We start from the raw sequence: 15,360 nt of genomic DNA, 5'->3' as shown, positions 1-15,360 counted from the left end.
CCACACGTGGCTTGTGGCTACCATATTGGGCAGTGTAGGTATGGAACATTTCCATCATTGCAGAAAATTCTACTGGGCACGAGGGCTCTAGAGAGTGACCAAAAATAGGCAGAAGTTAGAAGGGAGTCTCTACCTACACTAAGGGAATGGCACGGGGTGAGTTCCATTTTTCACTGGAAATGGAAACTGGATTGAAAAATGATAAGACAGAATCCAAAGGGACCATAACAGCTCAACAATGGGGCAGAACATACAGGAAAGAAAAAAGCCAAAAAACAACAACAAAAAATTAGGTCCAAATTCTATCCAAAATTGCTGTGCAAGTCTCTTGCTAACCCTTGAACCATGTGCAGGGCAGACTCCAACCAGCCTGGCTAAAGCTAAAGGAAAGTAAGATATCACCCTCCTCCCACCCCAGGGGAAAGAGACTTTGGATCTTGAGTTCAGACAGTTTAATTGCCTGTGAAATTTTTAAAAAGGGATGTGGGGAAGAATCAATGTTCTTTGGAGGAACACAGCAGAATACAGAGTGTCTACAACTTATCTTTCATAATGTCCAGAATACAACCCAAAATTATTTGACATGTGAAGAAACAGGGACACATGACCTATGCTCAAGAAAGAAGGAAATCACTGAAGACTGACCTTGAGGTGACCCAGATGTTGGAATGAGCAGATAAGGACTTTGAAGCGGCTATTATAAATATATTCAGGGATGTGAAGGAAAAGTACCTCCTAATGAATCAACAACAACAACAAAAAACCTCAGTAGGGAAGCAGAAATTATTAAAAAAAAATGTACCAACTGGAGATTCTAAAACTGAAAAGTACAATATTTGAAATAAAAAAGTTGACTGTGGACTCAGCCATAAAAAGAATGAAATTTTGCCATTTGCAAGAACATGGATGGACTTGGAGGGTATTATGCTTAGTGAAATAAGTCAGACAGAGAAAGACAAACACTGTATGATATCACTTATATGTGAAATCTAAAAAATAAAACAAGCTAGTGAATATAGCATGAGTGAAACAGACCCACAAACTAGTGGTTGCTGGTAGGAAGAGAGAAGGCGGAGGGGCAAGAGAAGGGTAGGAAATTAAGAGGTACAAGCTACTATATATAAAATAAATAAGCTACAAGGACATATTGTACAACACAGGGAACACAGTAAATATTTTATGATAACAACAAATGGAGTACAACCTTTATAAATTGTGAATCACTATACTGTGATTCATATAATATTGAAACATATAATATTGTACATCAACTATACCTTAAAAAATAAATAAAATACAATATACATTGTACAAGAAGAAAAAAAAAGCATTATTTATCCAGAAAAAAAGCCAAAAAATGGTTTTTGGTGTTTTTTCCCCTCAACCCCCAACTGTGGGCTTAATAGCAGATTGGAAATGGTAGAAAAGACAGCTAACTAATTTGGAGACTGATAATAGCAAATACTGAACAGAAGAAGAGAGAAGAAAAAACTAAAGATTGAATAAAAATGTGTATCTAGAAACGGACAGCGGTGGCTGCTTAATATTGTGAATGTACTTAATGCTACCTAGTCGTGCAATTAAAAATGGTTAAAACGGTAAAATGTTTAGCGTGCATGTATTTTACCACAATTTAAAAAAATATACAGAGTCTCAGTGACCTTGGGAGAACATCAAAAGATCCAACACAAGGGCAGTTGGAGTGCTTTAAAGGATGTAGTCCACACTCTGGACAGATATTCTATCAGGAAGGTGGGGGAGAGGGGAAGCTGGTCCACTTATTTTGTGAGTCACTGATTTTTACAAGAAGTATATTTCAAGGTGACTTAAATTTTTTTTTTTAATTGCACAATACACCTAACATAAAATGTACCATCCTAAATGCAGTTACTGTTCTCCTGTCACGGATGAACTGACTTATCTACCCAGGGCCACATAGCTGGTATCTGACCAGGCTGCACGTGAGCTCAGCTCCATACCACCCGGTGTTCTAGATGGACATGGGCTCACGGATCCTCAGCCTCTGCATTCTTAGCAAACAGGACCTGCTGCCTTTATGCCTACGCTTCACCCCATGTACTCCGGGCTTTGCCTGGGTCATCAGTGACTACCCCTGGCCCACACCAGCCCCAGCGGTCAGTTTTCTTTCTGTAGATACCTGACCTCCCAGTGGTGTGTGCTCTTGTTGTTCAGCTGTTAAGTCATGTCCGGCCCTCTGAGACCCCATGGACTGCAGCACGCCAGGCTTCTCTGTCCTCCACTATCTCCTGGAGTTTGCTCAAATTCATGTCCATTGAGCCAGGGATGCTGTCTAACCATCTCATCCTCTGTCCCTTTCTCCTGGTGCCCTCAATTTTTCCCAGCATCAGGGTCTTTTCCAATGAGTTGGCTCTTTGCATGAGCTGGCCAAAGTATTGGAGCTTCAGCTTCAGTCCTTCCAGTGAATACTCTGGACTGATTTCCTTTAGGATTAATTGGTTTGATCTCCTTGCTGTTCAAGGGACTCCCAAGAGTCTTCTCCAGCACCACAATTTAAAGCATCAATTCTTCCTAGTGGTCTATTTGCCCCCTTTGTCTGTCTCTCCTTCCAAGAACCATGGCATCCTGGCTAATCTAATCCAAGCTGTTTTCTTCTCCTTTGACCCTAGACTAAGGCCAGTCCTGAACCCTCTCACACCAGCTTTTCTCCCTGGGAAATCTCACCCCCACTATCTGTGAGCCTGTGCTTTGGTTTTCCAGATTCCCGCAGTTTCCAGGTTCCTCTCCCAATGCCAAAATGGTTATCCCAACAGTGCCTGGCTATGCCTTGCCCAGATGTATCTCACTCAAGTCACCCTGCACCACAAGTGTGTTTCTTGGCCAACATCCCACCATGTACCCAGTCTTTGGGGACAAGAATCTGAGAGTCATCTCAGACCCTTCCTCATCTCCCCCGCCCCCCGCCCCCCGCGACACTCAGCTACTCTCCAGGTCCTGCAACTGCATCTGTCTCTCCCGTAACAATCAAGCGAGTTCCTTCTCCGCTCAATCCCCACTACCGAGGACCCATCTCTGATTTCAGTTCTCGTGGTTACCTCCACCTTGATCTCTCTGCTTCTGGTATTGCTTTTTTTTTTTTTTTTTAATGTTATCACTATTTATTTTTATTTATTTATTTGGTTGCACCAGGTCTCAGTTGCCACATGAGGGATCCAGTTCCCTGACCAGGGATCGAACCCTGATCCCCCCTTCATTGGGAGCTCAGAATCGTAGTCACTGGACCACCAAGGAAGTCCCCTGCCCCAGGCTGCCTCCCCCATCCATGTTTCCCTCCCTGAAAGAGAAAAGCCAGCACTGGAGAGGGTGTGGAGAAAATGGAACCCTTGTACACTGTTGGTAGGAATGTAAATTGGTGCGGCCACTATGGAGAAGAGTATGGAGGTTCCTTAGAAAATGTAAAATAGAGCTACCATATGATCCAGCAATCCCACTCCTGGGCATGTGCTCAGAAAATATGAAAACTTTAATTTGAAAAGATACACACACCTCAGTGTTCACAGCTGCACCATTTGCAAATAAGACATGGAAGCAACCTAAAAGTTCATCAGTAGAGGAATGGATAAAGATGAAGTGGTACATATCAACAATGGACTATTACTCAGCCATAAAGAGAATGAAATAATGCCATTTGCAGTCCCATGGAGGGACCTTAGATATCATATTAAATTAAGTCAGTCAAAGACAAATACCATATATCACTTACACGTGGACTCTAAAACAAGTATACAAATGAACTTATTCACAAAACAGAAACAGACTCCCAGACATAGAAAACAAATTTACAGTTCCCAAAGGGAAAAAGGGTGAGGGGATCAATCGATGAAGAGTTTGAGATTAGCAGATTCAAACTACTATATACAGATAAACAACAAGGACTGACTGATTAGCACAGGGAACTGTATTCAATATCATGTAATAAATTATAATGGGAAAGGAAAAAAGAGAGTCAGTGTCAGCATCATAAACGGACAGTGGCCATAAAACAAACACAATGTAAGCAGGATGACATTTGGTGCTGGCAGGTGCTGAACTCTAGGGAGCCTGCCAGCCCAGGTCTGAGCCCTCCTGGTTCCAGCATTCAAGCGGAAGCTGGCAAGAGTTGTCACCTGGGCCTTAAAGACACAGCAGCAGCAACAGGAGCCTCGGGCCTCGATGTCCCCAGAAGGGGGGTGATTCTCCTGTGAATAGTCCTGGCACGCGTGGGCTGTCCTTGGGACCTCAGATGACCTGCATCAGGCGAAGCGCCCCAGAGATTAAAAAATTACAGAAATTAGATGGCATATGGGCTTCCCTGGTAGTTTGGTAGTTCAGACAGTGAAGAAATCCACCGGCAATGCGGGAGACCCACGTTCAATCCCTGGGTTAGGAAGATCCCCTGGAGAAGGAAATGGCCACCCACTCCAGTATTTTGGTCTGGAGAATCCCAAGGACAGAGGACCCTGGCAGTGTATTTGAATTGAACCCTTCTCAATTAGTAGAGATGTTGTTTCTAAAGTATTTAACAACAGGGAACAGAAGCAAGAAGTGAAACGGAAGGCTGCTTTTCTGGTAGCAGCATTAAAGCGAGTAACCTAAAGGAGGGCTTCCCGGGTAGCTCCGTAGTAAAGAATCCACCTGCTAATGCAGGCAACCCAGGTTTGATCCCTGGGTCAGGAAGATCCCCTGCAGGAGGAGATGGATACCCACCCCAGTATTCTTGCCTGGAGAATCCCATGGACAGAGGAGCCTGGAGGGCCACAATCCACGGGGTCACAGAGAGTTGGACACCCCTGAGCACGCATGCACGAACACAGGCCTGCAGACCTGTCAGGGTCCCAGGGGAACCAAGAGTTGAGACAGAGGCAAACTGTGAGTGCGGAGAGAAAAACCAGCCTGGGCAGATCCACTCTTGCCAGGTGGCCCCAGGCTAGCAGTGCCTTCACTGATGCAGTCATCACTCCACTGCCTACCTACCCGCCCACCCAGGTAAGGGCGGGGAACAAAGCAGGGCTTGTGTGAGAAGACTCACCCTCTGGGTGGGTAGAGGTTCCAAGGCCAAGGGAAGGGTCCCCGGGGGGGAGTCTGTGTGTGGGCCCTTTAAGACCCAGGGGTGTTTCTGTAACAAGAGTACTTCCTCTTCCCCATCCACCCCACAGGGGTCCCAAAAAGCCTCACTCTACAAGCCCTCCCCCACACTGGAGACTGGGGCTGCTGGGGGTTGGAGGCCAACCTTCCCTTCGTGCCTGGGGTTGATCACCAAGGTCTATATGATCTGGCTCTGCCCTGGCCCCCTCTACCCTTCCGACCTCCTGCAGCCATGAGACTCCATGGTTCTCAGCCTGGAGTCCATGGCCACGATTCCTGAAGTCTGCTCAAATCTCAGAAACATGGCTGTGTTGCAGTGCGTATGTGCTAAGTCGCTCAATCGTATCTGACTCTTTGCAACCCCATGGACTGTAGCCCACCAGGCTCCTCTGTCCGTGGGATTCTCCAGGCAAGAACACTGGAGTGGGTTGTCATGCCCTCCTAAAGAGTTCACCTGCCAATGCAGGAGACACGGGTTCGATCCCTGGTCCAGGAAGATCCCACATGCCACGGAACAATTAGGCCCGTGCTCCACAACCACAGAGCCTGTGCTCTAGAGCCCCAGAGCAACAACTACTGAAGCCCGAGGGACCTTGAGCCCACGTTCCCCATCAAGGGAAGCCACCTCAATAAGAAGGCTATGCACGGCAAGAAGAGTAGTCTCCGCTTGCTGCAACTAGAGAAAAGCCTGTGCAGCAATGAAGACTCAGAACAGCGAGAAATAAATAAAATGATAACAACAACAACAAAGGACTGCCCTGAATAAAAGCTGTGGCTGCAAATGTCATGTGAATTTGGTTGTGTAGAAAAGGTAACAGTTTCAACATTCAGAGCCACTACTTTGCCAGTGAGAACCACATCAGAGGAAGTAGGTACCTGAGTATAGCCTGACACCTCCTTCAAGAATAGCCTTAAAATCTATAGTCCAGGGACTTCCCTGATAGTCCAGTGGTTAAGAACTTTGCCTTCCAGTGCACGGGTTGTGGGTTTCAACCTGGGTCAGGAAGCTAAGATCCCACCTGCCTCAAGGCCAAAAAACCAAAATATAAAACAGGAACAGTATTGTAATAAATTCAATAAAGATTCTTTAAATGGTCCATCTCAAAATAAAATAAAACTCTAAAGATAACATACTGATCACATACATTCTAAAGGGTCATGGCATTTGTGCTGAAGAATGGGTTATGAAAAAAATTTTTATCCTAAAATGAAAGATTCAAAACCTACAAAGAGGGGGGAAAGATATATGTATATATATACATATTACCTTTAAGAGAGACTTGGGCTACCAGAAGTAAAGTAGCCCACCTCCCCTCATTCTTCACACATTTCTGAAAAATTCTAGGAATACACAGGAAAGTCCAAAGTGTCCCGCCCCAGGGTCTAATTTGCCCCCAACTCCTTCCACTCTGTGGTCAGGCCCCCAGGAAGCTGTGGCTGGCATCAGTGCCCAGTATTTCTGTCATCTCCATTTTGCAGCTGGGGAAACTGAGGCACAGGGGAGGGGATGGGTAGGAAGTGGAGAGTTGGGATTCATTGAAATCTAAGACTGTCTTCAGGGACTTCCCTGGTGGGCCAGTGGTTAAAAATTTGCCTTGCAGTACAACAGCAGATCTGTCCAGGCTGGCTTTTTTTTTTTTTTTCCAAAGCTCGAGGTCTGCCTCTGTCTCAACCCTTGGCTCCTCTGGGACCCTGAGAGGTCTGCAGGTCTGTGTTCATGCATGCATGCTCAGTCATGTCCAACTCTTTGTGACCTCAGGGTTCGATCCCTGGTCAGGGAACTAAGGGCCCACTTGCAGAAGGTAACTAAGCCCACGCACCACAACCACCGAGTCTCTGAAACTGGAGGGGTTTGGTGCACGTCCAGCTGAATGGTGAGGGTGGGAAGTGTCAACAGGCGCAGCTGACCAGTTCCTTGTTCACACGGGGTATGGGACGGGACGCCAAATCCTTTCTCCTATGGGCTATGGGAAAGGCAGTGACTATGGGCTGGTGGAGGGGCCATCCTCAAAGTATATCTGCTTGGGTTTTTGCTGCTCATCCTCAAGGCTCAGCAGGCCCCTGCCTGCCATCTCCTGTCACCTCCCTGTGGACATGCTGCCCCAACACCCAGCTCTGGGCTCTGTGTCCTCCTCCTCTTCTTCCCTGGCCCCCTTCTCAGCCTCCTTTAGCGCCCTCCCCCTTGTTCCTTCCTTCCACTCCCTCTGACCTTTCCAGGAAGCCTCCCAGGTCAGCAGAGGCCCCAGCAAGTGCAGAAGGAAGGGGAGAAGTTTTGCTGCTGTTCAGTCACTCAGTTGTATTCGACTCTGCAACCCCATGGACTACAGCACGCCAGGCTTCCCTGTGCCTCACTATCATCCGGAGTTTGTTCAAACTCATGTCCATCGAGTCGGGGATGCCATCCAACCATCTCATCCTCTGTCGCTCCCTTCTCCTCTTGCCTTCAATCTTTCCCAGCATCAGCTTTGCCCACCAGGAAAGGGCTGGCCCTCTCTTCCTTCCTCCTGCCAGCCTCCTCTGCCTTTGGGGCATACTGTCCACTCCACACAGGGAACAACACACCAAAGCAAACTGCACAGCAGTGGGGCTCAGTAACCGCACTCCCCCTTGAGCAGGGACCCACCCAGGGTCTGCAACTGTTGGGCTGAGGGGCCCTAAGGACCCTCAGTCTTTTCATCTGACACTCTCCCCCCTGGCTCATGCTGCTCCAGCCACATGGGCCTCTTTGCTAAACCTCTTAACATGCCGGGCTGGGTCCTGCCTCAGGATCTTTGCACATGCTGGACCCTCTGCCCAAATTGCCCTTCCTCCAGTTGTCTGCCTGGTCGGTTCCTTATCATCCTTCAGGTTTCTCTTGCCCCCTTCCCAGAACATCAGCTCCACTAATGAGGTGGTGGTGGGGGGGGTGGCAAAGAAGCTTCATTTTGTTCCCTGTTAGTCCCCACTACCTCCCAGCATGCATACTTCATCAGCATGTACTGAATGAATCAGTGACAGACAGGGCGGGTGGGAACTGGGGACCAGCGCAAGGTGGAAGGGGATCCCCAGGGGGTGGCTGGCAGGGGCTTGACCCCCTCCCCAGACATACTCATGGCCCGGAAGCCATATGATTTGGGAAGCCTAGGAGGATGTGGGGAGAGGGGTGAGCTCCTGCTCTTCAGGGTGGAGACCTGGTGTGACAGAATCATGTTGACAAAGGTGTGCGTGCGTGTTATGTTGCTTCAGTCGCGTCCAACTCTTTCGACACTATGAGCCGTAGCCTGCCAGGCTCCTCTGTCCATGGGGATTTCCCAAGCAAGAATACTGGAGTGGGTTGCCAATCCCTTCTCTAGGGGATCTTCCCGACCCAGGGATCAAACCCTCATCTCCTGTGTCTCCTGCTTTGTAGGCGGATTCTTTACCACAGAGCCACTGGGGAAGCCCAACTTCAAGTCTATCCAGGATCTACTCACTTCTCACTCATCCACACCTCCACCTGGTCCAGCCTCATCATGGTCTGGACCAGTGCAGTCTCTCTCATGCTGATTTCCTGGCTCCTTGCCCCCAGCTTCTCCCATTTACCCAAGGTGACTCCCCTCCACATCTCTGTTCACTGGTCTCTCTGCCTGTGAACTCTATTCTTTTAATTAAAAATTTTTATTTATTTACTTATTTTTGGCTGCGCTGGGTCTCTGTTGCTGTGCACAGGCTTTCTCTCGTTGTGGCATGCGGAGTTCTCATTGCAGTGGCTCCTCTTGTTGCGGACTTTATGGCACGCAGGCTTCAGTGATCACAGCTCTAGAGTACGGGCTCCACTGTTGTGGTACATGGGGCTAGTTGCCCCACAGTGCATGGACTCCTCCCAGAACAGACATCGAGCCCACATCCCCTGAATTGGCAGGCAGACTCTTAACGACTGGACCTCCAAGGAAGTCCTGCCCATGAACTCTTAATAATCTTCGGTAACCAGGTCAGTGGTCACCTCCAACAAGAAGCCTGACTCCTGACCCCTCTGGAGGCTGAGTCAGGTCACTTCTCTGGGCTCCTCCCTCCTCCTCCCCACTACCCCTCCAGGCATCCACTCTGCCTTGCCAGGTGGTTGTTATTAGCAGATAGGCATTGCGCTCACCTCTGAGGTGACGACTGCTATTATTCCCAATTTTACAGGTGAAGAAATTGAACCAGAGGTGAAGTCACTAGCCTGAGAGCACTGCATTCAAACTGGCAGGATGAGCTCAGAGGCAGCTTCCAGCAGCCAGAGAGGGGACAGCCTGCAGTGCCCAGATAAGAGAGGAGCGTGCCCCCCCGCGCCTGTCTTCCTGTGGGCATCCCAGGGGTGGTGGGAGGACTGGCCCGCTCCCCACAGCCAACTCCAATCATGACGGCAGTTCCTGTGCCCCGCGAGCACTTCGTGCTGGGCGCTGGGCCAACCAAACACTTTACATGCCTGACTCCCTTGATCTGCCGACGCCTGTGGGTTCTGGAGGTGGATGCACTTATGAGTTCTTCCCATTTCTCAGAGCAAGAAATGGAGGCTCACCGGGCCCTGAACTCCCACCGGAGCTGCAGCCCCTCCCCCTTACCCGAGGCATAAGGCTGCCCTTGGGATTGGCCAAACCCCTTTTTATTTCCTAGCTGAGGCTGCCTTTGATTGGAACATCATCCCCAGATACAGGTACTATGGACCCATTTTATAGATGAGCAAACTGAAGCCCAGGAAACTTTCTCTAGGGACCCAAGACCAGTGCAATGACCAAGGCTCCCTCCCAGCTGGAAATAGGTGAGAGGGGAGGCCGGGCAAGGAAGGTTCCAACTGCCTTCTCCCTGCAGCCTGGCTGGGGCCTCAGGGACCCAGGTATGCTAAGTGAGCTTCCGGGAACTCCCATCACCGCCAAGTTTATTCATAGCAGCTGCTCCTGGAAGGGGCTTCCCATGTGGCTCAGTGGTAAAGAATCTACCTGCCAATGCAGGACAATCCCTGGGTTGGGAAGATTCCATGGAGAAGGGAATGGCAACCCACTCCAGTATCCTTGCCTCGAAAATTCCATGAACAGAGGAGCCTGGCAAGCTATGGTCTGTGGGGTGGCAGAGTCAGACACAACTGAGCACGCATACACACAGGCTCCTGGAAGGGGGCTGAGTAGAGGCTGGGGACTCTGGGGGCTTCAAAGACACCTCTACACTCCAGAATTTCCATTTCAAGTGGCCCCATACAACAGATCCAGGCTGCCCCCTTGCACTTAGTCACCTTGGACCTGGCCTGGGTTCCCAGTGGTGTCTTCAGGACGTCCCCCCTCAAGTGGCATCTCAGGTTTTGCAAATCAGTCTGAGTCACAACAGCCTCACACCCCCTGACCTGTTTCTCCCTCGGTTTCCCCATCCTTCCACACTCCCAGCTGCCCACACCAGAAATCTCTTCCATGCACCTGTCTTCCCGCCCCACTTCTGAGCAGGCAGGGAATGCAGGCGAAGTCCCTCTGCCAAAGAAGAACCCCAAAACGCCCACTTTCCATCGCCCCCTTCCTGTCGGGTCCAAATCCACACAGTCTCCTCCTCCCATCTCTTTTTTGGGGGCAGAGTAGCTGCTGGATCTTTGTAAGACACAGCTGGACCCGGTCACTCACTTTGTCCTAAGCCTCCGTGGTCCCCACAGACCTGAGAACGGAATCCACACACTGCTCGTTATCTTCTTGGCCCGAGGCCAAGGTCTTCGCACCTCGATGCCGGCTCACCGAACTTGAGCCACGCTCGCCTCTTTTCCGCTCTGCAGAAACGCCAGTTTGGGCCCTGCCTCATAATCTTTTGCTGTTTTCTGGGCCTAATAACCCCTCCCTGGCTGATTCTCTCAGGCCCGGCTGACACCTTTTCCGAGAATTCCTCCGTGATCCTAGCCCATCTCCCAGAGGTGTGGTCTTCTCCGCACTTGGCATGGGCTGACATGATCCGTGTCTGTTTACGCTAGGGCCCCGGCTGCATCCCCAGCAGGTACAGATTCGCTGGTGACCGACCGACAGACCCGCGCATCGCGCTCCTCGCGTTCACACATTCCGGACTCCCTACGACCACCCCCACCCCGCCCCCGTCATGTTAGGCTCGTACCCACTCTCGCCCACCCGTCACGCAGCCGCCGCGTCCTCCTGCGTTCGCTGCGCCCCGGCCCTCGGGGGAGCGGGGCTCTCTCAGGGAGGCGGCCGGGGCCTGGGACCAGACGGGAAAGCCCCGAGAGTCCGTCCCGGGCGAGGATGGGGCACAGCGGCTGTGTCTGAGGACCGCCGCGGACGCCATGGCCGTGGAGGCGGGGCCGGAGCTCGCTGCTAGGGTGGCGTTCCCGGCCGCGTTCGGATAGCTGGGGTCTCACTTACCTGGGGGGCGCAGGCGTACGGGAGAACCAGGGGCCGGCGGTGGGGTGGGTGGCTGACAGCTCGCCTGCCGCAGATGCGGAGGAGGAGACGCGCGCAGCCAGCACCAGGCACCCGGACTCTGCTCCAGGCGCCGCCTCTGCGGGGGGCCGGGAAGCAGGCTTTGGGGGCAGCGCGGGCCGGGATCGGGGGGCGGGGCCTGGAGGGCGGGGCCGGGGCGGGGCCGGGGCGGGGCCGGGGCGGGGCCGGGCTGAGGCCTTCAAGGCTCGGGGTCCTAGCGGCGCTCGGGCCCCTCTAGCGACAAGGCCGCTTCCTAGACCCCCACCCCGCATAAGGGGCCCCGCCTCCAACCCCGCCCCGCGCCACGGGGCCCCGCCTCCAGTCCCGCCCGGCCCCGCCCCGCGGCGCTGTTTAGCCTGAACCCCGCCACGGGTTTCTTCGCTTTGCGGTAGCTCTTTCCTTTGAACCTACCTCCATCTGCTGCGCGCTCAGTCCGGCCCGCATTTCTCTTCCGTTCTCTGCAAGTCCTCTCCAGCGCCCTCCCGGGTCCTCTTTGCTGGCCTGGCTCTGACCCATCCGTGTATCTGCCGACACACCATCGCGCCTGGACCCGCCTGAGTGCACCGCTGGGTGCTGTGCAGAAGCCCCCCGACTCACCACCTCAGGCCTCGGAGGCCACCCCAGTGCCCCCAAGGTCTGGTGACCTGTCCCAGCTCTCAGGCCGAGCTGGTCCAGTTTTTGGTTCATGGGACCAACTGCGGAGTTGGGAAGCCAAGGAACCCCCCTGCGGGCTGGGAGGCGTATAGGGCAGGTGGGCGAGTTTGTGGTTCAGTGGGGTGCAGAGATAGGCGGCAGAGCTGTGAAGATAAATGCAGGGAGGTAGAACGGTGTTGGTGGTGGCGAAACCCCAGTTTCCCTCTTGTAGGGAGGAAGAAAGTGACACCCCCCCAACCCCCACCCCCCACCCCACCTCCACCCCGCCCGGCGCACAGGGGCAGGGAGCCAGGGCAATCCGTGAATGCTGGGCAATCCCGCGTCGCGCAGAGGTAGTTTGTAAGCACCTAGGCAGCATCTAAGAGACTTGCAGTCCAGCTGTCGCCAGTTGAAGGGAAGAGGGTTCCAGAACCACCGGCCAACCCCACAACGTCTAGGCAAGTGGCTCACCTTTGAACAATAAGTCTCTCCCTGTAGCAGACCCTGGGCGAGGTGGGTGAACCCCAGGTTATTTTGGCTGTGGGACCCTAGGCAAGTTGCTTCACATCTTCTGAGATTGATTTCCACACACACAAAGGGGGAGGAGAGCAGAGCCCACTGTAGCAAGTGTGGTTGAAGCTGTCCCACTCCATCCAGCTTGCCCGCATTTGCACCTTCTGTTCCCTCTGCTGCGCTGTCCCTTCTCTTCCCAAATGTGTGCATCCTTCTTCAGCTCTCAGTCTGGTCCTCAGAGCCCCCCTGCCTCCTCTGCCCCACCATCCACATTCACCCTTTTATTCTCTCCTCTTCCTCCAAGAGCTCCTTTGTTGTTTAGCTGCTCAGTCTTGTCCAACTCTTTTGTGACCCCATGAACTGTATGTAGCCCACCAGGCTCCTCTGTCCATGGGATGTTCCAGGCAAGAAAACTGAAGTGGGTTCCCATTTCCTTCTCCAAGGGATCTTCCCCACCCAGGGGTCAAACCCGTGTCTCCTGCATTGGCAGGCAGATTCTTTACTGCTGAGCTTCCAGGGAAGTCCAAGAGCTCCTTTGCACACAAGGAAAAGTCAAACAATAAAGACTCTTCTCAGCACCGTGAAAATTTTATTGTTCAGTCACTCAGTCATGTCCACGGTATTTTGCACCTGGGGGTGTGCAGAACATGAGAGCCATTTGGATTAATAGTGACACCAGAGACCTGGTAGAATGGGGGCAGTCCAGGCCCCAGAGGAGGAGCAGCAGGTTCCTAGAGGTGTAGATGGTAGGTCCTCTAAAGAGGATTTGGGTGGGCTGGGGTCAGGGAGAGATTTCAGGTGGGAGGTACTTTCTGGGCACAGGTGGGGAGGCTGGAGGAAGGGCTTCGCCTGGCAAAAAGAGATGCAGGCTGGACCTTCTGCACATGGGCCACTTCTCCACTACTCCCTGCCCCTCTGTGCCCACCCACTCCCGACTCCAGCTATAAGCATGGAGTGTTCTGGGCAGGCTTCCTGGAAGAGGTGACATCTGTAACCGGGGGGATTCATTTGAATTAGGGTCCGATGGTGAGTGAGGAGAGGACAGGGCTGGACCAGTCACTAAAGGCCCTCCAGGGTTCTCTGGGGAGAGGCACAGTCAGATTTGAAGTTAGACACAATCAGACTTAAAATGAGACAGCAATATGAGCAGCTGGGGTCTGATCTGGGAGTTGTAGACAGGAGTAAAGAGAGGAACTCCAGAGGGATTTAGCAGCAAAATCTCCAGGGTATGGGGGAATCAGAGGAGGCCAGGTCCTGGGTGGTGAGAGTAGGGGGATGGAGTCATTTCTAAGTTGGTGGGTCCAATGTAGGGTGTCTGGGTGGTGGGAAGGGGGACCCTAGGGAGACTTGGGGAGCTCCTTGCCTCCTTCCTTCCACACTTTCACACCCTCTGTACTTGAGGGTGGGACAGGAAGGTAGGATTGGGGAGGCTCTTAAGCCCTGATCCAGGTAATAAACTGAGGGCTTCTTTGTCCCTTCTGTGCCCCCACCCCCCAGTCTGATGGCTGGTTCCAGTGGCCTTTTCCAGACCCTGGGGTCATCATGGCCAGGTCTGGAGGCTGGACTCTAAACCCTGGACAATGAGCACTGTGCTAGACAGAATATAAGGATGCCTGCACATCCTAACCCCTGGAACCTGTGAATATGTGACCTTACGAGGCAAAAGGGACTTTGCATGGCTGATTAAGTTAAGGATCTGGAGATGCGGGGATTATCCAACATCATCACAGGGTCCTCATTAGTATTCATTTTTTTGGCTGTACTGTGTGGCCTGTAGTGGTTATTGTTAGTCGCTCAGTCGTATCCAACTCTTTGCAACCCCAAGGACTGCAGCCCGCCAGGCATCTCTGTCCATGGGGATTCTCCAGGCAACAATACTGGGGTGGGTTGCCATGCCCTTCTCCACTGTATGGCATATTGGATCTTATTTCCCTGAGCAGGGATCAAACCTGCACCACCTACAGTGGAATCTCAGAGGCCTGAGCACTGAAGAACCAACAGGGAATACCCGCAAGGGTCCCTATAAGAGAGAGAGAGGAGAGTCAGAGAGAAAGAAATGGGAAGATACTAACTTGTTGATTTTGAAGGTGGAGGATTAGCAGCCTCTAGAATTGGAAAAGGCCAGGAAACACATTTTCCCCTAGAACTTCCAGAAGGAATCCAGCCTTACTGACCCCTTGATTTTAGCCCAGTGAGACCCATTTTTGGTTCCTACTTCCAGAACTGTCAGATAGTAAATGTGAATTGTTTTAAGCCACCAAATTTCTGATGATTTGTCACTGTAGTGATAGGAAACTCAGACAGAGCCCCAACCTCCCATCCGGAGTCCTGCTTGCACTGTCAGACCTCCCTCTGATCCTGACACGATTTCAAAATCAGCAGCCACAACCCAGCCAGGGTCTGAGGACCCACCCAGGTCAGACCCACACCCCCTGCTATGTGTCCCCATCACCCATTCTTTTGAACTCTGTGCCCACTCTGGTGGTCTCAGGGGCTGCTGCTCCCTGGCCTGGTGGGGCAGGGACTGAAGTCCAAGGTGTCTGTCTGTCTGTCACTGCCTCTCTGTGTCCTGGAGGGTTCAGCTCATGACTCTTACCCCAGTCCCTCACACTGGACAGGAATCTGGTGTCCCAGGCCCTTGGCTGACTGTCCTCCCTGGCCCAGCCTTTGCCCGTCAGGGTCTTGCCCTCACTGAGGGGCTTCTCTTTCTGAT

The 15,360-nt window shown here is 52.0% G+C and overlaps 1 protein-coding gene across 2 annotated transcripts in view; it reads right to left on the bottom strand.

The window, feature by feature from the left end:
* Nucleotides 1-11,604, bottom strand: part of CERS4 (ceramide synthase 4) — a 34,533-nt gene extending 22,929 nt beyond the window's left edge. The window contains exon 1 of one of the 2 annotated variants that reach the window (XM_065917886.1): nucleotides 11,445-11,604. The gene's annotated coding sequence lies outside the window, so the exon portion shown is untranslated. Of the gene's footprint in view, nucleotides 1-4,145; nucleotides 4,212-11,444 lie in introns of those variants that run through there. The other variant, XM_065917887.1, reaches the window with a different exon arrangement.
* Between the last annotated feature and the right edge of the window lie 3,756 nt (nucleotides 11,605-15,360).

Source organism: Muntiacus reevesi, chromosome 1, assembly GCF_963930625.1.
Source record: "Muntiacus reevesi chromosome 1, mMunRee1.1, whole genome shotgun sequence".
NCBI lineage: Eukaryota > Metazoa > Chordata > Mammalia > Artiodactyla > Cervidae > Muntiacus > Muntiacus reevesi.
This window is presented reverse-complemented; position numbering and strand designations above follow the sequence as displayed.